This window comes from Phyllobates terribilis, unplaced genomic scaffold, assembly GCF_046119375.1.
Source record: "Phyllobates terribilis strain yellow unplaced genomic scaffold, ASM4611937v1 Scaffold_11__3_contigs__length_659146591, whole genome shotgun sequence".
In the NCBI taxonomy this organism is placed as follows: domain Eukaryota; kingdom Metazoa; phylum Chordata; class Amphibia; order Anura; family Dendrobatidae; genus Phyllobates; species Phyllobates terribilis.
In genome coordinates this window covers 506,766,908-506,791,865 of record NW_027362771.1, presented here as the reverse complement: position 1 = coordinate 506,791,865, position 24,958 = coordinate 506,766,908, and the positions used below count along the sequence as shown (strand labels likewise).

At 45.6% G+C, this 24,958-nt stretch overlaps 1 long non-coding RNA gene across 1 annotated transcript in view; it reads right to left on the bottom strand.

The window, feature by feature from the left end:
- Nucleotides 1-24,958, bottom strand: part of LOC141165259 (uncharacterized) — a 61,173-nt gene that overhangs the window by 3,318 nt on the left and 32,897 nt on the right. Inside the window, exon 2 of the long non-coding RNA XR_012251121.1 lies at nucleotides 2,628-2,722. This is a non-coding gene — a long non-coding RNA (uncharacterized lncRNA). The remainder of the gene's footprint in view (nucleotides 1-2,627; nucleotides 2,723-24,958) is intronic.

Below are 24,958 nucleotides of genomic sequence, written 5' to 3'. Positions count from 1 at the left end.
ACCTGCTCTGAGTCACTTGAATCTTACACTTGGATACGTGATTTTCACAGATGTATGTATAGCTCTATGAAATTCTATGGCTCTGTGTGTTTAAGAAAAACTGAGATGGGTGAATGTGGCATTATGATGACTTCACACATTAGTGTTTTCACGATCCGAGTATGGACTGACCACAAGTCTCCTCATGTACGGTATATAGATATTTATGAGTCTTTTGTGTATGGGTCAGGAGAACTGCAGCCTGTACATCGCAGTCCGTTCTTGAACCATGAAACAATGATTTAGAGGGTGAAATCTCAGACTCATCATGTTCTTTCTCTTTCTATGAATAGACTTTGACGACAGGAGATTCAGAGGTCAAGTGATTTTTGTCTGACTCAGTAACAGAGGGGGACATCTTTGTAGAAAAGGTGTCATTGAGTAGTCATTGAAATCAGAAATGGCCGTCCACCTGATTACTCTCTTACTGTTCTTTCCCTGCAGACGCAGTAAATGAGCGGCCATCACACGGGGAATCCGGCACTTAATTAAGCTTTCTCATGTAATTAAGAGCCTTGTGTAATTCAGAACTGGCTTGTTCCACTTTTCACAGCTAACAGTAATTTTATTTTCCAGTGATTTATGTTTTACTGCGATGTTTCTAGATCCAATGATTGAGATCCATAAATACATATAAAAAAATGATTATAATGTATTTTTGTAAATAAGTAACTAGTATGCAGTAAGAGGAATAAATAATGAGGGAGTTTTACGAGAATGGTATTTCAAGTGCTGGTCTTTAATCCAAAGCCCGATATTTGTTAAGGCTGTCTGTGTGTCAGGAAATTAACATTACGCCAGCGATAGTAAATCTGTTGCGTTGTGGTTGGGCATATCCTTTTTAGCAGAGCATTTCTTTACACTAGTAGTTGGCATAGAGTAGTGATTGGCAGTCCGGCTCTTTCTGGATCACTTGGCTTCACACACCAAAAAGAGCCGACTGTTTTTGATCCTAAATGGATCACTATGAAATATGTGTTCACCATATCTGAACACAAATTTAAGATGAACTTAACACAGCTGAAGCCCTACCCACCCGAACACCGTAATTTTACGCCCCCATGAGTGCCATTCAGAGACTTTAGTGTCTCTCTTTGGAGTGCCGGTTCCCATCATTCCCAACAGGAAGATTCTGCTCATTGTCTTGGATCGGTCACAAACTACCCATCACTAGCATGGAGGGATGATAATGTCCCCTCATAGGGTATTTCCTGCCGAACCTTCCAGGCCTTTAGTGCTGTGGAAATTCTCTGTAAACTGTATAATGATAATAATTTCAGTAAAAATAACGTGTAAGTTTCTTCTGCTTCAAAAAAATTATGGACGCCTTCATTTTTTTTTACGATCAAGGCAAAAAAGTGCCCTATTTTTACGGACTGTCCTGTAATTTCTGGATAGTTGGCAACCTTGCCCACCCTTCTTTCCCAAGCTCAGCTCTAGACTACTTGTCCTGAACATCACTATACCACATAGGGAAACTCCTGGGAGAGAGCAAAAGATTCAGAGAAGATTGCCCTCCTGGGAAATTAAGGTTTATATTAGGTTTCTATGTATTCCACATTCAATAATAATAGAGCACAGGACAAAGTCACACGATGACATCTACCCAATTAGACAGATGCACTCTAAAAGGGGGCTTTTTAATGATGCTTATAAAGGGTTAATGTAGTGGACATTAAATGTTCCCATACAAAAAAAAGCAAAGATGGTTAAATCAACGAGGAGCAGATAACAATATTATGTGTTTAGGAGTGTGCCAGAAGAAGGATTGGGCATTTTAGATTTCAACTTGTGCGATCCTTTTTATTTCTCCAACAGGAGATAAACTACTGCCATGGGATCTCTCCATAGAGAACACAAGAATTTATTATTTATTTTACTCACTTATATAGCGCCATTAATTCCACAGCTCTTTACAGATATTATCATCACTCTCCGCATTGGGGCTCACAATCTATATTACCTATCAGTATGTCTTTGGAGTGTGGGAGGAAACCGGAGAACCCGGAGGAAGCCTACACAAAGATGGGGAGAACATACAAACTCCTTGCAGATGTTGTCCTTGGTGGGATTTGAACCCAGGACCCCAGCGCTGCAAGGCAGCAGTGCTAACCACTGAGCCAGTATTCTACCCCAAGTACACAAGACATAGCCATGTTTGGGGTTGGACAGAAAAATTTCTGTTGGGTGATTGTATAATCTACTGTTATCTATTGAATATATATGAGCATAATGGAAATTCATAGTGTTCTATTCGCAAATGAAAACAAAACTTAGAGCGTAAAACTAGGATGTGTGAATGGAGCCTAAAGTTCATCACGTCAGCTTTTTCTGGTAATCTCACAGGAGTCAATGGTTACCAGCTTCTTTGTGTTGAGCCTCTTCATATTTTGTGGTCACATTTTGTGATTTTTGCTAAATTTTGTCAAACTGCTTTGCTTGCTTTGCTTACTTTGCTGTATGACGGAAACAGGAGCCTTTCTCTTCTTACTATATTATGAGTGTGGGGTCGTAGGAATTACTGTAGTTCTCTGTGTTACTTGTAATTTCCATGTGACTTCTGTACAGAGAAATATTCTTGGCTTTACCTTATCTTTCATCATACAGGAATGCGGTGCGAGTATCAGAGACACGCCAGGATCCTAGATCTGCCTACATCGCGTCCATGGACAAAACTCTGGACCTACAGAACAATAAATGATTGTGTTCAGGGAAAACAAGTTTTGACCACATTTCATTTTTCAGCTACGTGTTGAGAAAAAAAAAAGATTTCTATGATAAGAAGAAGGTTAAAAATGGTGCCCCATGGGCGCTGATAGACTTTGAAAACACCGGGGAAAACGTGGGCATTGGTTCCTCCACAGGGAAGAAGCAAGACATGGGTAGATGGGTTGTTTCACAATATAAGTTTCTGCCCCACCATCAATCTGGTCTATTATACCTCCAAAGTATAGTCATATAGTGACCACCATAAAATACTTCTAAGAAAGGATTAAATAATGGTGTTATGAATAAAATCTCCACACCCTGACAATATATTACCACCATACAGTGATTGCATAAAAACTGCAATAATACTTGGCACCATTATGTATGGGGAGGGGAGTATTGTTCTTTGACTGCTCATTAATTAATGCAAAATAGAATTCATCATTTTAATTTTTTTCTGATGCCATGCAATCCTCTTTTTTTGTCAGCATAGATAATTCATCAATCTGTAAGATACACATTTCACATTCTTTTCTGTTTTTTTTTTCCCAGGTCATGCAGCTGTCGCATACCCACTTTTTACTCTATAAGCTGCACTGTCTATTAGCAACATATAAATAGATATACAGCGCTGGTCACCATTATTGGCACCCCTTCATTTTTTTCATAGACTGTACAATATCTTCAGAAATAAATGGAAATGTACCAAAGTTATATCCTCAGGATTTTTTAATTTGTGGTCCAAAGTAATGCAACAATAAAACATTGTTTTTCAACTTCCATGTTGCAATTTCAAAGAAGAAACACAATAAACAGCATGTGCAGCAATAAAGGCACCCCTAATTAATACTTGGTTGCACACCCTTTCGCATTGCTGACAGCCTCCAAATGTTTCTTGTAGCCATCTATAAGCTTCTTGCTCTTCTCAGCTGGAATTTTCTCCCACTCTTCCCTTGCAGTTTGTTCAAGCTCTTGAATGTTTGCAGGGTTATTTTTCCCAATGGCAGATTTCAGCTCTCCTCAAAGATTTTCAATGGGATTGAGGTCAGGACTCATTGCTGGCCATTTTTAAACAGTCCATTTTTTCTTTTTCAACCATTCCTGTGTACTTTTGAATGTGTGCTTTGGGTCATTGTCTTGCTGGAGGACCCCTGATCTTCGACTCAAACCAAGTTTTCTTACACTGGGTAGGACATTTCGTTCTAAAATGTCTTGATAATTCTCTGATTTCATGATTCCTGTGATACGATCAAGGCCTCCAGTACCAGACGCAGCAAAGCAACCCCACAACATTATGGATCCTCCACCATGCTTAACTGTGGGTAAGGTGTTCTTTTCCTTATAAGCTTCATTGCGCCATCTGTAAACAAACTGTTGCTTTGCATTGCCAAAAAACTCTATTTTTGTTTCATCTGTCCACAGAACATTTTCCCAGAAGGATTGTGGTTTGTCAAGGTACTCTTTGTCAAAGATCAGTCTTTCCTTTTTATGTCTTTTCTTCAGCAATGGTTTCTTCCTTTGCCTTCGCCCATAAAGCTCTGCTTGGTTTGGTGTGCGGCGTACCGTACTTGTTGAAACCAATATCTCAGACTGTTCCAGGTTGGCCAGGAGAATCTCTTTTGTGATTTAGCACAGACGAGTCAAAATGTGTTTCCATACTAAATTAATGTAAAGGGTGCCAATATCAGTGACACAGTAAGCTTTAGGTTTTTATATTTTTCTCTCCCATTGTTTTTTGTTTTAAATTATTGCTTATCATTTGCTCTTTTGTATTTAACACGAGTGCTCTATACAAAAAAACTGTTTCACTTGATTTATTTTTTTTCAGGAGATATTCCACATTATGTACTTAAACTTCATGGGTGCCAATAACCATGAGCAGGACTGTAGGACTTGAACACAGCACTACCTGTATGTCACTACAGAGAGGTCATACATCTTAGGCCTCATTGACACATCCATGTTTAAACTCGTAAGGCCACGGCCCCACTGTCAGTATTTGGTCAGTATTTGGTCAGTATTGTTCTCAGGAGTGGGAGCCAAAACCAGGTGAGGAACAATCAGAGAAAAGGTATAATAGAAACAAGTCACCAATTCTGCATTTATCACCCACTCCTGGTTTTATCTCCCACTCCTGAGAAAAAATGCTGACCGAATACTGACAAAATAATGATAGTGGGGCCGTGGCCTAAGTGAAAAAAATGTTACCAGTGCCATCGGTGTTTTGCATCAGTGTTTTTCCAGTATGGATAAAGAAAGAAAGATATTACAAAGCTTCTCCTATAATTTGCAATGTTAAATACAGACAGCACACGGACTATACACTGATGCCATCTGTGTGCTGTACGTGTTTTTCACGGACCCATAGACTTTTATTGGCCCTTGTCATCCATGATAGCGGAAAAAAACAGACATGTGAATAGCAACATAGATTATAATGTGTACATGTGGGGTCCACGATAAAAACAGATACAAGACATATGTGTAAGGCCACAGTCACACCTTCAGTATTTGGTCAGTATATCACATCAGTATTTGTAAGCCAAAACCAGGAGTGGGTGATAGAAACACGTCACCACTTCTGTATTTATTATACTTTTCCTCTGATTGTTCCACTCCTGATTTTGGCTTATAAATACTGAGGTAAAAAAACTGACCAAATACTGAATGTGTGACCATGGCTTTAGCGTTCAATTTAAATGGGACCGTAGCCGCCACCCACCAAAACCATAACTAAATAAAGACCATGACATCAGAATGTGGAAGTAAAAGGCCGCGGTGTTTATTTTGGGTTAACAAATATTTATTCAGTCATCTAAATAAAGATGCATGCCAACCATTAAATAGGTTAAAAACGCTGCCCACCCAGTATTAGCTGGTGAAGACCCTCAGACAAACACCGCAACAATGACAGCAAATGACAAGGGAGCCGCTCCACGGGTGAAATCTTCAGGCGGATGGCCCAGGAGCCGGAGCGCAAGGATTTAAATAGCAACCAGGAGCCAACGAGATCCTTCACTTGTCAATCAGGAAGCTGTTGTCAAAAATGATCTGCTCACATGAGCTTGGGAGGAAAAATCTAGAAGGTTAGTACCAACAGTGTCCCCCTTGAAAAGAGAGTTGAGGGGGATGCTAAAGGAAAGAGATGGAGAAAGAAAGATGTGTGCACCAGGTGGAATGGTTTAACACAGGGGTCTTAAACATGAGGTTTGCAAGCCACATGTGGCCACTGAGGCTGTCATCTGGGGCACCTGAGCTCCTGAGATATTTTTGGGACAGCAGCGAGGAGGCCAATGGATGAGCGGGCAGGGTGCAGAGCGTTGGAGGAGAGGCGTCTTTCCTATCTTTTTTTTTATCTCCTTCCCAAGATCCTCCATTTATTTGTGGTGCACAGGGAGGTGCCGTCCTGCAAATCACAATAAACGATGATGGCGCCACCTCACCAGCAGAGCGAACGCCATCATTAGAAGGTGTCTGCTGCATATCATAGCTGACACTCTGCTGCAATGGCCTAAATCAGAATTAGCACTGATCGCGGCCGTTTAACTTCTAAGATTCCCCTCTCAATATTGACAGTGGTATGTAGATGGTTATTTGAGGGAAGAGGCCCTAGTCAACATAAAGTATGAGAAAAATAACGGAAAAATATGACCCAAGCTATAAAACTATACCACAACCCATATGATGTGCACCGTAATGAAAATATATGAAAAACACTCCAAAAATGTAGCTTTTTCATTATACTAACACAAAAATTGCAATAAAAAAAGCAATCAAAAAGTCTTATAGAAAAAATTAATGGTCTCACTGAAAACGTTATCTTGTCCTACATAGAATACATATTGTCTACCTCAATTTTTTCCTATATGCAGCCCATTTACCCGGCTGAGCTTGAGACCCCTGGTTTAACAGATAGCATTAATGGTGCAGAAAAAAAATTGCTCAATTTAATCAAATTCAGAAGGAGCGGACATACAATATATACAACATGCAGTTGTACCAAACCCTTTGCCACCTCTGTAGATTCGGAGTAGATGTTAATTCATTTTCTTTGTTTAGTGATCATTACCTGATATTTCGTCTACACTATATTGATGACACTTGTTAGTCATGGAGCTTTCCCTGGGTTACAACAGCCGACTCCTGTCTGCCTTCCGTGTCCCTCGCCTGACACATTCTCACATTACTGCCATTGAGGAAACTTGTCGCTTTCTGACTTTTGACCCCTTGTCATTTACATCTGCTTTCTGGGCTAATTTTACCAGCTCATAACTGATGGGAATTTCACTCCTATATTTACCAAGGTTTAATGATAGCAATGAAATATCATCATAACTGAAGCTGAACTTTAGTATACATAAGATATTGTATGTGATGTTTCCTGCATTTTCTCTCCAAATCGTCCCTATTGGGAAGTATAGGTACAAGGACTAATGTTCTAAAATAAAAGCGGTTACACAGGAGCGAGAACAAACCGGACTGTCAAGGAAAAAAAATAATTTTTTAAAAGGAATATACGGTCCTTATTCAAGATGACGTGTCACCTCTCCTGACATGTCTGTTAGTAAACATATCTCTGATAGCAGAGTTAAAAGGATTTTCTATTAATGACCCATGTATAAAATAGGTTACCAATATCTGATCGGTGGGGTCCAGCACCATGGACCCCATGGATCTCTGCCAGATGTTTGTAGTTGTTGTGTAGTAACTGCAGCCAGTCGCTGCAGATCCACCTCTATTAGAATAGCTAGGAACCGATCTGCAGTACCTGGCAGCAGGCACTACACAGCTGATGGAGCTGTGCTATTGAGCTCTGTCTCTACTACTACATGGTGGTGCTGGGTTTTGGACGACCCCTGCCAATCTTTACTGATGACCTGTCCTTTGGATGGGTCATCAATATAAAACTATTGGAACAGCTCTTTTAATGCAGGCTATTGCATTGTCTATATTTGTTATCTCCTTGAAATGAATTCTTGAAAGATAAGTGTTTTACCTACATTATTGTGAATGATGGTACACTCGTCCAGCAATTATCCAGTCAGGATTAAAAAAATTACCTCTGTTCAAATATGGATTTCTTAATTTTGCTGTTTTGCTTTGTCAAAGGACTAAAACAGAGAAATGATAAGAACGCAGGATCACCTACAAGCCAATCACCAGCGGCGCCCAGCAAATTCCATTGACTATAATGGGGTCCATCAGTATTTATCATTTTACAGGCCAAAACAGCAGAACATGCTGTGCTATCATGTAGGTTGTTTCTTGCCTGATCTGAAATGGAGTCTCGGAAAAGAGCCTCCAATGTGGATGTGAACTCAGCCTAAATGAGTGCTCCAGAGAGTCTATGGCTGATATATATTTTCCTCCGGGTTTGTTCCTTTGCTGTTTTTATAGCTGATTGTGGCTGAGCTCTGATCTGTGACTACATCTTTGGCCTCCTTCACACGTCCGTATAAAACACGTACGTGAAAAACTGGTACTGGTATCGTCAGTGTTTTCCATGAGTGTCATCCATGCGGCATCAGTGTTTTTCCGGTATGGATGAAGAAAGAAAGAAATTACGAAGCTTCTCCTATACTTTACAAATGTTAAGCATGGATAGCACACATATAACACATGGATAGTTCAAGGACGCCATCCATGTGCTGTACGTGGTTTTCATGGACCCATAGACTTGTATTAGCCCTTGTCATCCGTCCGTGTTGCCTGAAAAAAAACAGACATGTCTCCGTGTGTTTAAGATATGTCATGATTCCCCCCCTCAGTGTGTCTTGGATGCAGTGACAGACAGCTCAGTCATCCAATCTAGTGCAGGGGCGTGCTGAGCTATCGGTATTTTGATTGACTGCTCAGCCGTCCAATCTGAGACTAGGAGGTGCTGAGCTTCTTTCAGGTGTTCCCAGTTCTAAGTGATTACCCTGCTACTTAGCTAAGCTGTCAGTCCTAAATCTCTGCCAGTCGTAGCATTTGTATTGTGGGTTGTATCATAGAATCATAGAATCATAGAATGGTAGAGTTGGAAGGGACCTCCTGGGTCATCTGGTCCAACCCCCTGCTCAAAGCAGGATTCACTAGATCATCTCAGACAGATGTCTGTCCAGCCTCTGTTTGAAGACATCCATTGAAGGGGAACTCACCACCTCTCGTGGCAGCCTGTTCCACTCATTAATCACCCTAACTGTCAAAAAGTTTTTTCTAATATCTAATCTGTGTCTCCTCCCATTTAGTTTCATCCCATTGCTTCTAGTCTTTCCTTGTGCAAATGAGAATAAAGATGATCCTTCTACAATGTGACAGCCCTTGACATATTTGTAGACAGCTATTAAGTCTCCTCTCAGTCTTCTTTTTTGCAAGCTAAACATTCCCAAATCCTGCAACCGTTCCTCATAGGACATGGTTTGCAGACCAGTCACCATTCTGGTCGCTCTTCTCTGAACTTGCTCCAGTTTGTCTATGTCTTTTTTAAAATGTGGTGCCCAAAACTGTACACAGTATTCCAGATGAGGTCTGACCAAAGAGGAGTAAAGACCGATAATGACTTCACGTGATCTAGACTGTATGCTTCTGTTAATACATCCCAGAATTGTATTTGCCTTTTTTGCTGCTGCATCACACTGTTGACTCATGTTCAGTCTATGATCTATTAGTATACCTAAGTCTTTTTCACATGTACTGTTGCTTAGCTCTATTCCTCCCATTCTGTATATGCTTTTTTCATTTTTATTGCCCAGATGTAGTACTTTGCATTTTTCCCTGTTAAAAACCATTCTGTTGGTTGCTGCCCACTGCTCCAGTTTATTTAGGTCTTTTTGAATCCTCTCTCTCTCTTCTCTAGTATTAGCTATCCCTCCTAGCTTTGTGTCATCAGCAAATTTAATCAGTTTACCCTCAATTCCTTCATCTAAATCATTGATAAAGATGTTGAACAATACAGGTCCCAGGACGGAGCCCTGTGGTACCCCACTTGAGACATTCATCCAGCTGGATGTGAAGCCATTTACAACCACCCTTTGAGTCCGATCACTAAGCCAGTTATGAATCCACCTAACAGTTGCCTGGTCCATTGCATACTTGGTCATTTTTTCAATAAGGATGGTGTGAGATACTTTGTCAAATGCTTTGCTGAAGTCAAGATATACTATATCTACAGCATTTCCCTGATCCACCCAGTCAGTGATTCTGTCATAGAAGGAAATTAAGTTAGTCTGACATGACTTGCTAGTTACAAACCCATGCTGACTCTGGTTAATCACTTCATTCTTATCCATGTACTTACATACATGTTGTTTAATAATTTGTTCAAAGATCTTTCCTGGTATAGAAGTCAGACTCACCGGCCTATAGTTCCCTCTGTCCACCTTCTTCCCCTTTTTGAAGATAGGAACAACATTTGCTCTTCTCCAGTCTTCTGGGACTTCTCCTGTTCTCCAAGAATTTTCAAAGATTATGGAGAGTGGTTCTAAAATTTCTTCTACGATCTCCTTCAGTACTCTGGGGTGTAATTCATCTGGACCTGGAGACTTGAACTCATTTATGTTAGCTAAATATTCCCTCACAATCTTTCTGTTTACAGATAACTTGGATTCCTCTATTCCTTTAAAAGGACAGTGAAGATCAGTTGATGTTACATTTTCTTTCTGAGAGAAAACAGATGCAAAATAGGAATTAAAAAGTTCGGCCTTCTCAACATCCTCTCTTACCATTTCTCCATTTTCATCCTGTAAAAATCCTATAGCATCTTTGACTTTTCTTTTACTTTTGACATACCCCCAAAATCCTTTTTTATTGCTTTTGACATCTCTTGCAAGCCTTAATTCATTGTCAGCTTTAGCTAACCTGATACGTGCCCTGCAGGATCTGCAGACTGCATTATAATCTTCTTTAGATATGCCTCCCTCTTTCCATTTAATAAACATTTCTTTCTTTCTTTTTAGCATGTGTTTAAGTTCTGTGTTCATCCATCCTGGTTTCCTTAAATGCTTCCCATTCTTCCTACTTTTCGGGATTGTTAACGATTGTGCTTTGAGAATCTCATTTTTAAAAATTTCCCATCCTTCCTGGACATTTTTGTCCTTAAGGACATCCAGCCATTGGATCCCTCCTATTCTCTTTCTGAGTCTCTTAAAATCTGCCTTTCTAAAATCTAACCTTGAAGTCTGAGTCTTCACATGTCTTCCTCCTCTAGTTATCCAAAATTCTATAATAGCATGATCGCTGCCTCCTAGGGTCCCAGCCACCTTTACCTCCTCAACCATTTCCTCCCTGTTTATAAGGATTAGATCCAAAGTAGCAGATCCCCTTGTTTTCTCCCCTACCTTTTGGAAGATAAAGTTGTCAGCAAGAGAGGATAAGAATTTGCTTGACCTGTTAGTTTTACTTGAGAGAGATTCCCAACAAATGTCTGGATAGTTGAAATCTCCCATGACCACTACGTCATATTTTTTGGAGAACTTGGTCATTTGATACATAAAGAGTTCATCCATATCTTCAGCTTGCCCAGGTGGCCTGTAGTAAATGCCTACAATGGTGTCCTTTCCGTTGTTCTCTCCTTGTATTCTTACCCAAACAGTTTCCACAGAACTCCCAGTCTCTGAAGCTTCAATCTCTGTGCAGATATACGCTTTTCTAACATACAATGCAACACCTCCTCCTCGTTTATCAAGTCTGTTTCTTGCAAATAAGTTGTATCCTTTTAGCCTTTTATTCCAATCATGTGTATCGTCCCACCAAGTTTCAGTGATTCCAATGACATCATATTCCTTTTCCTGCATTAGTAGTTCCAATTCTCCTTGTTTGTTGCCCATGCTTTGTGCATTTGTATAAAAACATTTTAGTTTGTGATTGGTTTCTCTTCCTCCCATAGTTTTATTATTTAAATTGTTTTGTCTTTGTTCTTCCTTTCCACTTCCAGTAGCAGAGATCTCAATAGTATTTGTCAGCTGTATGGCTTTTTCTGGCCTTTTGCTTCCCTTCCCACATTGTTCTAGTTTAAAGCTCTTCTGATGAGTGTAGCAAGGTGACTTCCAAATACACGTTTTCCAGTCTTCGTAAGGTGCACCCCATCTCTAGCAAGTAGTCCATCGTATAGGTAATTCATTCCGTGATCCAGAAATCCAAATCCTTGTTGACGGCACCATCGACGTAGCCAGTTATTCACCTGTAGAATCTTATTCCACCTCATTGTTCCATGGCCATCCACTGGGAGGATGGATGAGAAGACCACCTGCGCTCCCAATTCTTTCACTTTCTTGCCTAAGTCTTCAAAGTCACTGCAGATGGTTTCCAGGTCCTTTCTTGCGGTGTCATTTGTCCCCACATGTATTAGCAGGAATGGGTAGTGATCTGTAGGTCTGAAGAGTCTTGATATCCTGTCAGACACATCTTTAATTTTTGCTCCTGGAAGACAGCACATTTCTCTTGAGGTTATGTCTGGTCTGCAGATAGCGGCCTCTGTTCCTCTTAACAGGGAATCCCCCATGACCACCACTCTCCGTTTTTTCTTCACAACATTCTTCTTTCTCCATCCAGGAGGATTCTGAGGGCTTACAAGGTTATTCATTGCTGGCAAAGTCTTATTTTGCTGTATTTCTTCATGGTTCTCCTGCGTGAGAGCCTGGTACTGGTTCCTGAGCAGTATGGGTGATGACTGCCTCTCGATCCTCCTGCTTCTGTGGGTCACATGCTTCCATTCCTCTGTTTCGTCAGGTGCAGTTCGAATTTCTTCTCTTTCTGAATCATGAAGAGATAATTCTGCTCTGTCTAAGAACTCTTCACCTTCCTTAATGATTTTCAAGGTAGTTAACCTCTCTTCTAGATTTCGCAACTTTTCCTCCAACAGGGACACAAGCTTGCATTTCTGGCATGTGAAGTTTGGCTTTTCCACTGGCAAGTCTGTGAACATGTAGCAGGATATGCAGCTCACCAAATGGCTCCTGGACTCTTCCATGTTCTTATTGTTAATGTTCTGAAAACATTGTCTTGCCTTCCTGTGCTCTATTGTTGATCTATTGATACCTGTCCTTGGACCTTGTTCGGACAATCTGGTTGTCTAGCCCCTTTACTACAGTGCAGCTCCTATTACCTCTATTAGTATTAAAAAAAAAAACCTACTTTGCTTACCCTCCCCTAGTCCAGCGCCGAGTCCCGGTGTCTGTTGTCTGCAGCACACAGCGCCATAGTCAGAAACTGAGTTCAGCAGTTCTGTAGATGTAGGCGTTCACTGTTTGACTTCCGCACTGTCGACATGGCATCATCGCTACAGACACTGGGAGTAACTGTAGAGGCTCAGAACCGGACCTGGGGAGGGTGAGTAAACTGCAGTTTGTTTTTAAATACTAACAGAGTTTATAGGTAAACACTTTTCTGAAAAGATACAACCCCTTTTATGACTAGTGAGAAAAAGATGAACATGAGGTCATTTCTGCACGGTTATTGTGTCTTAAGGTGGAGTTTGGAAGGCTGCTTTAAAAAAAGATCTTTTGCCAGGTCAAAACGTTTTACTCCTATTTAACTCCTGCTTCTCCCCTAAGTATTCTCCGTTTTTTTCATCTTCGTAAATCTGCCATACTTTTTTACAGATATAGTGTCACGCACAGTGTGGGAAGACTAAGTGCAACATGAAGGGATGAGGGGAAGAAAGCCCAGACACTAGGGAAAGGGGGAGTGGAGACCCCTAGGCAGATCTAATAACACCCTGTCTACCCTACCGTCTCTATATTGGTTCCACACCAGTCGCCGAGCAGGAAACCTAAGCCCTATATATAACTGCTATAGCTCCAAGCCTTCACAAGGGAAAATGTGAATATCACTGTCGACTTCCTGAAGCAGACTGAGAGTTAATAAGCACCCCGACCAGTGTGTGTCAATCAGAGGAGGAAGGAGGTTGCTGCTGGGTCCAAAAGTCAGAAGGATTAAGAAGGCACCTGCAATGTCAAATGCAGTGACCTTCTGCAGCCAGATGCAGTGCGACTGTCTGTTACATCTGACACACCCGTGACATATAGGCCTTTCTATTCAGTGCACCCAATATGCAAACATTGCTGGTGTTTTACAAAGGGGTCATTGCTTATAGGATTTTCTAGGGGCGTTTCTTTAGGCTGCTCTACATAGTTACCCTTTTATCAAAGCCCTCTTGGTAAAGTGAATAAATATTAGCATAATGGGCTCACTGAAAATAAGGCCCATGTCTCTGGAGCCGTACGACTGATGAAAAAAACTATAAAAAAAGAAACCTGAATACTCAGGGGAGCAGCGGGAATAAAATGAGAGCAAAAACTGGACACTTTTTAACTGGTGACAGGTTCTCTTAAAGGGGCACAGTTTGCAGACTAATGAACCCTCATAATCTGTTACATTACTGACCTCCATGTTGGTTCTTTTTTTTCCGTGCCATGTTAACACACTGAAAGAGCATTTGTCTCCATTTGACCAGCTTTGTATAATTTACCTGGCATTAATGTGCCATTATAGCTTTACGAATGTGCACCATATTGACAGAAGCGATAAGCCCTCGAGTGACCGCGTTATCAGCCGGCGGGTAAATATTTGAACAGAATCTAATAGACTGATGTTGGCGGAGAGCAGAAGAAATATCCCGGTGGCGCAATTAGCAGTGTCCAGCCTCTATATGTGTGTACCTTGGCTGCAGGCCTTTCTTGTTATTAGTCCAGTGTTCTAGAAATGGGCTGAGGACTTGTGCTAAGTGAGTGTCTACATTGGCATTACCACAAAACGCGTATTATAATATTATAACTAATGCTTTATCTGAGCTACATTAGTCCCGCTGTCATAAGCATGCGCTAAAAACACCAGCAGCCAGACATAATGGAGCGCACAATGGCAATAGTGTTGTTGGAAACTGAAAGCAAGATTTAATTTGCCACAAAAAAATGTCACTGATTCCTAAAGATTGTTAGGCCCTCTGTTTTTTTTTCTTTTTTTAAACTCCGTTCTATATGCCACTGATTAAAAGTAATGCAAAGCTTTATAAAGAAGGTGCACAATAATGATGAGGGAGCGTGCTCGTTTAACTCCTTTGACGAGCACGCTCGGGTGCTTGCCAAGTATCTTCGGCGTGTCCCTGCATCTGCATGATTTATGGCTGTTAGTCAACCTCAACACATGTGAAGATTCCCTAACAAACAGGCAATCTCTGCATGTGTTGAGGCTAACAGCCATAAATCATGCAGACGCAGGGACTCAAACTTAATATACGAGCACGCCGAAGATACTTGGCAAGCACCCGAGCGTGCTTGGCGAAAGGGTTAAATGAGTACGCTCGCTCATCACTAGTGCACAACACTGGAGCCATTCCTGCTTTTCATCTGATTTGTCTTTGAAAGACATTATAAGACCATGTTCACACATTCAGTATTTGGTCAGTATTTTACATCAGTATTTGTAAGCCAAAACCAGGAGTGGTGCCCATGTTTCTATTATACTTTTCCCCTGATTGTTCCACTCCTGATTTTAGCTTACAAATACTGAGGTAAAATACTGAGCATGTGAACGTGGCATCTGTGTTTCTGAGACACTTCTGGTTTTGGCATACAAATACTGATGAAATACTGATCAAAAATGCTGATGTGTGAATAAAGCCTTAAATTGAGCTATTACAAGTGCACTCATCAGTAACATGAGACACGGTTGTTGGATCCAGTATTACTGTGGCACCCTGTTCTCAATCTTTTACTACTTTTAGCCTCACCTGACGCGCCCCCTGGGTCGTGGGGTACTCGGTACTGGGCCCGTCGTTGCTAGGGGAGATGTCACAGTGGCGGTGACCCGGTCCGTGACCCAGGGCGGTCAATCAAAAAGGGGATAATTACAGGGGAATTAAAGTTTTTGTATAGAGTTCGTGACGCCACCTGTGGTATGCGGCTATGTGGAGCCGTGGCTGCGGAGCAGATCCTCTGGAGCTGTTGTTGACGCAGCAGAGTTGGTTTAGCTCTCCACAGGTAGAGCTTAGCTCCAGGGCAGTGTAGATGTTGTAGATGTTGCTGGGCATTGTAGTGCAGTGTAGTGCAGGGAGTGATGACGCAGATAATAATCACGGAGACAGTGGGGTGCAGTCTTCAGGGTCTTTACTCACGGTTGTTGCAGTCCAAGTTACAGGTACCAGTGTAACTTCCCTCGTCATGCTGTGCTTACTCAGGGAGGGGTTCAGTCAACCCTCAGATATCTCCGGAGTACTTAGCGGGACCCCCTTCTGCGTGTTCTCTCTCTGGCCGTCTCCCTGCACCTCATACCTAGTGTCCCAATCCGGTACCCGCGGGCCTTGTCGGGCGACGTCTGTTCCGTCCCCTGGGTCCTCTATGGCTACCTTCTTGGTGAGATTGATATGGACTGTTGGCTACAGGACTTGAAATACTGCAGCCTCCGGTTTCTAGTTGAGTCATAAAGTACTCTGCTAGTTGAGGGACCAGTCCCTTTTGTGTGACCTGACCCCTCCACCTCCTGGTAGATTTGGGCGTACGGGTGGCCTCCAGCACTGCCCGTACCCCTGGGGTCCCTTCCTCGTTCCTAGAGCCCTTCCTGCTCCTCTCCTTCTCCTTCAGTCCTGGGCCTCTCCTCAGGCCCTCCTCCTGAGCACAGCTCCTACAGAGCTCCTGCTCCCAACTCCTCTCACTGTAGACTGTGCTGTCTGACTGACTGCTCTCTAAACAAGATGGCTTCTCTATTTATACCTTCCTTCACAAGTGCTCCCCTAAACTGCTTCCTCCACCCACACCCACTACATAGTTCCTCCCTTCAGCTAGGGACCAGGGACTGTGCTCTCCCTCAGGAGCAATTTCGCCCTGCCCCCACTGAAGTGGAATGTGTTGGATGCAGGTGTTAGGGTCCCGGGCAGTACTCTTTCCTTACCTGAGAGTGAGATACCACACCTCTGGGTGGGATGCAGTACCTCTGTGGCGACCGAACCCTCAGGGGCGCCACATTTCCCCCTGGTAAAACACAGCACGTCCACGGGCTGGAACAGAGTAAAAAACAGGGTATTTTACAGACATGCAAATTTTTTTAATGCATTCGCATATAAGATCATAAACATAACATTTCTTCCCTTTATGGGAGGCACATTTCCTTGAACGTTTCAGGTTACCATATAAAACTTTTTAAAGAACATTCTTCTTTACACTCATAAAGCATTTTTCATATAAAACATTTCTAACAGGTTACAGTACGATCTGCAACCGGGTGTCCATCTCACTGACAAAGGTGCAAAGTGTAACGTGAGGGACCCGCCCAACAACCCTCAACGTAGGCCATGGGCGTGGCTGCAGGGCATGGATGATCCAGGTGCTGGACCACGTCTTCGGCCACGCCAAACGGGTTTTTGTTCAGTGGTCTTTTAATATAAAACCAATAAGGGGCACTTTAGGAAGTGCAACTATGTACAGATGAAAGTTCTTTGGTTATTCACCGTCCATAACCTGATAGTCCTTTTAAACGGGTAACAATAAAACTTCAAAGGCACACAAATCAACTTTTTCAAACTGGCAGGGTTGTACCCTGCCAGGTAACTATAGACAGTTTCTTTAACTCAGACAGTTTTTAACAGTGGTGCTCCCTCCGGGGGAACTTCTAGTTCCTGCAGGCTGACCCAGCCTGGTCCTCAGCCTCGCACTGCAGGGGCATGTCTCTTCTCTTCGCCACTCGGTACACCTGGAGGGCATACCACCCGCGCTCGCCCTTGTGGCGGGTAAAGGTGACATAGTCACCGGGGTAAAGGTCTCTGCCGGCGTGCCCCTGTTGGAGATGGGGTTCCACATGCCACCGGTTGACGAAAACGTCCCGATCGGTGTGCGGCTCTCTCACAAAGCCCCACCCGGCATGTAAATCAAATTTGACTACTATCCCCTCCAGACGGGGACTTGGGGTGGCAGCTCTCGCCTTGCGGGCCCGGATTTTAGCCTCCATGTTCCGGGCCTCCATCTGCTCCCACCGCACGTGCCGGTCGTGACGCTCCTTCTCCAACTGCAGGAGCTCCCTCCTGCAGTGCTCTTCCCTCCTGCAGGCCTGGGTCTGCGTCTCCCACGGGAACCCCATGAGGTCTCCCTCCTGGTTGTCCCACCGGAACTCCTCTCCTTCTTGGCAGGCAACCGAGGGTGCAGGTGCAGGTACCAGAGGGGGTCCTTGCTGGTCTTCATATCTGGCGGACCAGTCGTAGGAGGGGGTTCCATACACCCACTCGGGTGCGGGGGCAGGTGGCTCCAGTAGGGGGCCCAAGAGTAGGTCGGTGGAGCAGGCGTCCGGGATCGAAGGTTCCGCCAGGGAGCCCAGGAGCAGGTCGGCACTCTCAGCGCCCGGGATAGGGAGTCTCTCCTTACCTGCTCCCGCGGCCGCGCTTGTACCGTCCTCTGCCTCCTGGCTCCGTTCAGGCTCCTCCAGGGCTGGGACGCTGCTGGTGGAGTGCAGTGCTGGCTGCTGCCGGATCATCAGCTTCTCCAGCAGCTCCTTTTTCCAGCTGGCAATGGTGTCCTGCTGGTCCTTCTCCATTCTCCGGCCTAGCTCCTGGATTTCAGCCTGGAGGAATTCGGTATCCTCCAGGCCTAGCTCTGCCATTGCCTCCTCCAGGGTGAGAGGCGTTGCTGACCGCTGCAGGCCTTGGACGGGAACAGGCTCCTGACTCTCCATCTTGCCTGCCGAGTGCGGTCTGTCTGGACTCCTGGAGACTCAGCCCTGTCTCCAAGGTTTCTTCTCTCCTCTCCCCTTTCGGTGGTGGTTCCATGGCAACTTGCTGTCGGCCACACCTTGGGGCGGCCCCCCCAGCTTGATGGACAAATCCACACACATGGTCACTGTTGCTCGGGGCGGACCTCGCTTTTGGCGTCATTCTGGAACCCGGCCCATGATGGGAGGCGGTTTCTTGTCTTTTGGCTTGCACATATTGGTGCCCGTTCTTCTGGGGCGGGCGCCACATTCAGTATAGTACACAGTCTCTAGGCGCACAATACCAGGTGATAACGGGTGGGTTCATATCCTATTCGTGGCGCCAAAGATGACGCGCCCCCTGGGCCGTGGGGTACTCGGTGCCGGTCCAGTCGTTGCTAGGGGTGACGTCACAGTGGCGGTGACCCGGTCCGTGACCCAGGGCAGTCAGTAAAAAAGGGAATTTTATAGGGAAATTAAAGTTTTCTATATATAGTTTGCGACGCCAACTGTGGTATGCGGCTATGTGGAGCCGCCGCTGCGGTGCAGATCCTCTGGAGCTGTTGTTGACACAGCAGAATTGGTTTAGCTCTCCACAGGTAGAGCTTAGCTCCAGGGCAGTGTAGATGTTGTAGATGTTGCTGGGCATTGTAGTGCAGTGTAGTGCAGGGAGTGATGACGCAGATAATAATCACGGAGACAGTGGGGTGCAGTCTTTAGGGTCTTTACTCACGGTTGTTGCAGTCCAAGTTACAGGTACCTGTGTAACTTCCCTCGTCGTGCTGCGCTTACTCAGGGAGGGGTTCAGTCAACCCTCAGATATCTCCGGAGTACTTAGCGGGACCCCTTCTGTGTGTTCTCTCTCTAGCCGTCTCCCTGCACCTCATACCTAGTGTCCCAATCCGGTATCCGCGGGCCTTGTCGGGCGACGTCTGTTCCGTCCCCTGGGTCCTCTATGGCTACCTTCTTGGTGAGACTGATATGGACTGTTGGCTACAGGACTTGAAATACTGCAGCCTCCGGTTTCTAGTTGAGTTACAAAGTACTCTGCTAGTTGAGGGACCGATCCCCTTTGTGTGGCCTGACCCCTCCACCTCCTGGTAGATTCGGGCGTACGGGTGGCCTCCAGCACTGCCCATACCCCTGGGGTCCCTTCCTCATTCCTGGAGCCCTTCCTGCTCCTCTCCTTCTCCTTCAGTCCTGGGCCTCTCCTCAGGCCCTCCTCCTGAGCAGAGCTCCTACAGAGCTCCTGCTCCCTACTCCTCTTACTGTAGACTGTGCTGTCTGACTGACTGCTCTCTAAACAAGATGGCTTCTCTATTTATACCTTCCTTCACAAGTGCTCCCCTAAGCTTCTTCCTCCTCCCACACCCACTACATAGTTCCTCCCTTCAGCTAGGGACCATGGACTGTGCTGTCCCTCAGGAGCAATCTCGCCCTGCCCCCACTGAAGTGGAATGTGTTGAATGCAGGTTTTAGGGACCCGGGCAGTACTCCTTCCTTACCTGAGAGTGAGATACCACACCTCTGGGTGGGATGCAGTACCTCTGTGGCGACCAAACCCTCAGGGGCGCCACACACCAACCAGAAAATTGTGGTGACTGGCCCTCAATATTGATCACAGTCCATACAAAGCTTTTTAAAAATTACTTACATTTTACAACTGAACCCAATAGAACATTTGGGAGACGCACTGTTTTTGTCCTACATGTCTCTAAAAAATATGAAAAAAGAATGCGAAAATGTTATAAACAGGGAAGCTATCATCAGAAAATCACCTATTGTTTAAATCAGATTTTTGTATTACATGTATTTTTCAAATATTTCTGGCAATGTTTTTGTTTTCATTTCATGCTCTTTATTAAAGAAGCACTCCTCCTCCCATCAAAGTTCTTACCCTCTTAATATAGTGCAGTCATCATATTGTATAGCACTGTGTACTTACAATTGCTCATTTTGCCTTTCTACCCAGTAAATGCTTCTCTTTTCTCTGCTGTATGTAAAAACAGGATGTCTCTTGTCCCTGAAGTTATCATTCCTCTCTTCATCTCCTGACCCAGTTGCTCCCTTTTCCCCCCTGGTATTGACTTTTGCAGTGACTTATGACTTGTGCAGAGAAAATTGACCTTCTGTTTCTACATACAGCTTAGAAGGATTCAGCTAGTCAGTTTTTAATCACGTGACTCATACTTCCTTTCAGGAAGAATTTACAGCATTTTCCTTTTCAGCAGGGGCAGATTTACAATGACAGGTAACACCTCTACACATAGTTGATATTGCAGGGTCCACCAATCACAATAAGTAATGTCACAGCTCTGAGGAGAAGCCTCATGCCTTCACAATGACTTTTGCACATGCTCTTTAGACAGTTCAATACCAAATAGTGTCAGCGTCTGTTCATTGTGGCTAATGTACATGTGAATTTCCTGAAACTACTGAAAGTTAGTGTAACGGGGCCGGGTGGTGGAACCTCTGTGCCTTGGAACAAGGAGGGACCCCGAGGGCAGGTGTTATTCTGGGGACGACCTTGTAATAGAGCAGGTGGCTCCCACGGGTCAGATAGCTGGGACTGACTGGAGTAGCGGGTGGACACAACAGGTAGGTAGCAGTCTCTGGGTGAGCAGGCGGGTGGTCACGGGAAGTGACGGAAGAGCAGGTAAGAGTCTCTTGGCTGGCAGGCAGGTGGTCACGGCAAGTGACGGCTGAGCGGGTAAGAGTCTCTTGGCAGGCAGGCAGGTTGTCGCGGCAAGTGACGGCTGAGCGGGTAAGAGTCTCTTGGCAGGCAGGCAGGTGGTCACGGGAAGTGACGGCAGAGCAGGTAAGAGTCTCTTGGCTGGCAGGCAGGTGGTCACGGCAAGTGACGGCGGAGCCTCCAGGTAGGCTAGCAGGTGGGTAGTAGGTGAGCGCTCCCAGGTGAGCGGGCTAGCAGGTACGGCAGGTAGCAGGCAGGTAACTGGCAGGTGCTTCCTGGTCCGCAGGTGGACTTGCCCATAGACAGACTGACGGATGCAGGAGACAGACTGTCGGGCTGAAGAGAAAGCAAGCAGGCAGACAGGACTGGAAGTCAGGCTGGCAACGGGACCTGAGGGCTAAAGCAGTGGTGAGTATTCTTTGCAACAACTTTGCTCCGGCACCTCCATTTTGGAGGAGGTGCCTTAAATATGGGAGGTCCTCCGGCAATTGGCCGGGGACTCCTTAGGACGGCGCGCGTGGTCCCTTTAAGAGAGGGGGAGTGCGCGCACCCTAAGCACAGTGCCCGGGAAGGAGCGCGCGCCGGCAGCAGCGAGGGAAGGAGCGCTGGAGGACGCCGCGCCCGGAGCAGGAAGGTGAGAGGGACGGCGTCTCTGCCTAGCAGGGGGCAGAGACGCCTATGCTACAGTACCCCCCCCCTTTAGGCCCCCCTTTTTTAGGCCAGAGAGAAATTTCTCAAAGAGAAGTGGGGCGTTGATGTTCTCCCTGGGTTCCCAAGTTCTTTCCTCAGGACCAAACCCCTTCCAATACACCAGAAAAAAGGTTCTCCCTCTTACCCTCTTGGTGGCCAGAATACTCTCTACCTCAAAGACGTCCTCAGCAGAAACCGGAGCAGGCGGAGTACCTGGATTGTTGGAAAAAATGTTAAGGACAACGGGTTTGAGGAGGGATACGTGGAAGGAGTTAGGAATGCGTAGGGTGGCCGGGAGTTTTAATTTGTAGGCTACTGGGTTAATTTGCCTGAGGACTTCGAAGGGTCCGATGAATCGAGGGCCCAACTTGTAGGAGGGTACTTTGAGCCGCACATGTTTGGAGGAGAGCCAAACCTTGTCTCCTGGATGGAATTGAGGCGGATCCAGACTTCTCTTATCAGCATATCTCTTCATCCGCTCGGAGGACTGAAGAAGAGCGGACCTAGTACTCTCCCAAATGGTAGAAAATTTTCTGACAAGAGACTCCGTGGCAGGGTTGTCCACAGAAGCGGAGACGGGAACCGGAATCCGGGGATGTTGGCCACAGACTATAAAGAACGGGGATTTGGAAGAGGATTCGCTCTCATGGTTATTGTAAGAGAACTCGGCCCATGGTAGGAGATCCACCCAATCGGAATGGTGGGCATTAACGAAGTGCCGGAGGTAGCTAGTAATAATCTGATTGATCCGCTCCACTTGACCATTGGACTGTGGGTGGTAAGCGGAGGAGAAATCCAGGGTGACATCTAGCAGCTTACATGTGGCTCTCCAGAAGCGTGAGGTGAACTGAACCCCGCGATCCGATACGATGTGGAGGGGTAGGCCATGGAGACAGAAGATGTGACTGATAAAGTCTTTAGCCAGCTCGGGTGCAGATGGGAGACCAGGCAGGGGAATAAAGTGGGCCATCTTAGAAAAGCGGTCAGCGACCACCCAAATGACCGTACACCCGGCAGACACAGGAAGATCGGTGATAAAGTCCATTGCTATGTGCTGCCATGGAGCAGCAGGTACGGGAACGGGCAGGAGATGGCCGGCTGGTAGATGTCTGGGAACTTTGTTGCGGGCACAAGAAGAACAGGCCGTGACAAAGTCTACAACATCCTTACGCTGGGTAGGCCACCAGTAATGCCGGGTAATGAGCAGAAAGGTCTTCTTTTGGCCAGCATGGCCAGCTAGTTTAGAAGAATGACCCCAGTGAAGAACCTTCTCACGATCAGGAACTGCTACAAACGTTTTTCCGGGTGGAAGACGAGTCAGATCCAAGGGGGCCACATTCATCACCTTGGAGGGGTCGATGATGTGCATAGGCTCCTCCTCTTGATCGGAGGACAGGAAGGATCGGGACAAGGCATCAGCTTTGACATTCTTGTCCGCCGGGCGGAAATGTAGGATGAAGTCGAAGCGGGCAAAAAGCAAGGACCATCGGGCCTGACGCGGATTAAATCTCTGGGCATTTTGGAGATATGCCAGATTTTTGTGATCCGTGTAGATGATCACCGGGTATAGAGCCCCTTCAAGCAGATAGCGCCACTCCTCTAGTGCCAATTTGACGGCTAGCAATTTGCGGTCTCCTATGGAGTAGTTGCGCTCAGAAGAGGAGAAGATTTTGGAGAAGAAGCCGCAGGTTACCATTCTCCCGGAAGAAGATTTTTGGGTGAGCACCGCTCCGGCTCCGGAGGAGGAGGCATCAACCTCCAGGTAGAATTGTTTATTGCAGTCCGGACGGTGCAGGACTGGGGCAGAGGCGAAGGCTTGCTTTAAGGAAAGAAAGGCTTCCTCGGCTTCGGGCGGCCATACCTTGGGATTTGCCCCCTTACGGGTGAGCACAGATATGGGTGCAGTCCGGGACGAGAAGTGTGGGATGAAGAGACGATAGTAATTGGCGAAGCCCAGAAATCGCTGTATCGCCTTCAACCCCTCTGGACAGGGCCACTTTAGGACAGCAGAGAGCTTCTTGGGATCCATTCGCAGGCCTGTCCGGGAGATAACATAGCCCAAGAATGGAAGGGAGGTCTGTTCGAAGAGGCACTTCTCGTATTTGGCATAAAGGTGGTTCTGCCTGAGCCTAAGCAGGACCTGACGAACATCCCTCCGGTGTGTGGGCAAATCCGGAGAGAAGACCAAGATATCGTCCAGGTATACCACCACGCAGGAGTAAAGGAGGTCACGGAAGATGTCGTTGACCAGTTCTTGGAAGACGGCGGGAGCATTGCAGAGACCGAAAGGCATCACACGGTACTCATAGTGACCGTCCCGGGTATTGAATGCTGCCTTCCACTCATCTCCTTGACGGATACGGACCAGGTTATATGCACCACGTAGATCTAGTTTGGAGAAGATCCTGGCGCCTTTGAGGCGATCAAACAACTTAAGAGATGAAAGGCAGGGGGTATTTGTTTTTTACCGTAATCTGATTAAGTCCTCTATAATCAATACAGGGACGAAGCGAGCCATCTTTCTTTTTGACAAAGAAGAGTCCGGCCCCAGCTGGGGAGGTAGATTTTTGGATAAACCCCTTAGCCAGATTCTCTTCAATGTACTCAGAAATGGCTCGGTTTTCGGCCGCTGACAAATGGTAAATACACTCACGGGGTGGAGTGGCGCCAGGTACCAGGTCGATCGGGCAATCATATGGCCTATGGGGTGGCAACGTGTCTGCTTCCTTTTTACCGAAGACGTCCGCATAGGGCCAGTAAGGAGCCGGAAGACCGGGTAAATTAGCTGGAGTAGGCGGAGGGCGAGCTGGACGGACCGGAACCAGACAGGTCTTATGGCAGTCTGGACCCCACCGGAGTACTTCACCGGATCGCCAGTTCAATACGGGTTCATGTGTCTGGAGCCAGGGTAGACCTAGCAACAGGGAGTGAGAGAGTCCGGACAGCACATGGAAAGAGATTTTCTCAGAGTGCAGCATTCCCACCTGCAAGGTTAAGGGTTCAGTGACGAGCAGGATGGTCACTGGAAGGAGTCTTCCATCCATGGAGGCAACAGACAATGGTTCAGCCAGGGGCTTGGTGGGAATACGGTATTTCTCTACCAGAGACTGGGAGATGAGGTTTCCAGCAGCTCCAGAGTCCAGGTGGGCAATTTCAAAGTGCCGATTCTCTCCCCAG